Source organism: Nomascus leucogenys, chromosome 9 (assembly GCF_006542625.1).
Source record: "Nomascus leucogenys isolate Asia chromosome 9, Asia_NLE_v1, whole genome shotgun sequence".
Lineage (NCBI taxonomy): Eukaryota > Metazoa > Chordata > Mammalia > Primates > Hylobatidae > Nomascus > Nomascus leucogenys.
The window spans coordinates 61454531-61455575 of NC_044389.1; the positions used below are offsets into that span (position 1 = coordinate 61454531).

Sequence of the window (1045 nt, forward strand, 5' to 3'; positions counted from 1 at the left end):
CTGTCTGATCTTGTAGGACATTTAACAAATGGAAATATTGGTTGAAAAGAAAAGGAAAAATTTAAAAATTCTATGTGAGAAATCATACCACAAGGTGAAAACACAGATAATAAATCGGAAGAATAAAATATATGACAAAGATTTGACATCCTTACCACCCTTTTACAAATCTATAATAAAGAAGGCATGCAACCTATCATTAAAAATGAGTAACACAAAAATGAGTAACATAAGAGTTGATCCTTTCATAGTTCATATGCGTGCTGATTGGGGGTTCATGCTCTTGTGTGAGATGTGCTTCCCTCAAGCCTTGTCGAGACATGAGCGCATTACCATCTGATGTGAACATGATAATAATAATAAAAATAAGTAATGTAAGAGTTAAAGTAAGCAATTCACACTAGTGGAAATGGCTAAGTAACTTAAAAAAGCTTTACTTCACTGGTAATAAAATGAATGAAAATCTGATTTTTTACTTTATACTTTCCTATATTGTTCATGTATTTATTCATTTTTCAAGAGTATGTATTAGTTTTATCCTTTTAAAATTTAATTTGATTAATTAATAACTTAATTAATTTTTCTAGAGATGGAGTCTTACTGTGTCACCAAGGCTGGAGTGCAGAGGCACGATCATAGCTTACTGCAGCCTCAAACTCCTGAGCTCAGGCAATCCTCCCACTTCAGCCACCAGAGTAGCTGGAACTACAGGCACATGCCCACTACATCCAGCTAATTTTTTATTTTTTACTGAGATTGGGGTCTTGCTGTGTTGCCCAGGCTGGTCTCAAACTCCTGGCTTCAAGCAATACCCCCATCCTGGCTTCCCAAGGTGCTAGGATTGCAGGCATGAACCACTGCTCCTGGCCTTATCCTTTTCTATTAGTTATTTCTATTTGGGGAAAACAAAAGAATGTATATCACACATTCTAAGAATCTGAAACTCTCTGAGGTCTAATGGCAGGGGTTAAACAGTCAGGGGGAAAGAGCTGCATTTCTAAGAAACCATTTATCATTCACTCAATCTTTCTTTTACTTACTCAAT

At 35.9% G+C, this 1045-nt stretch overlaps 1 non-coding gene across 1 annotated transcript; it reads left to right on the forward strand.

The window, feature by feature from the left end:
• The first annotated feature begins 239 nt into the window (after positions 1-239).
• LOC115836837 lies at positions 240-342 on the forward strand. The gene has a single exon (XR_004031843.1). It is a non-coding gene; the product is annotated as a small nucleolar RNA U13 (small nucleolar RNA).
• Positions 343-1045: the final 703 nt, after the last annotated feature.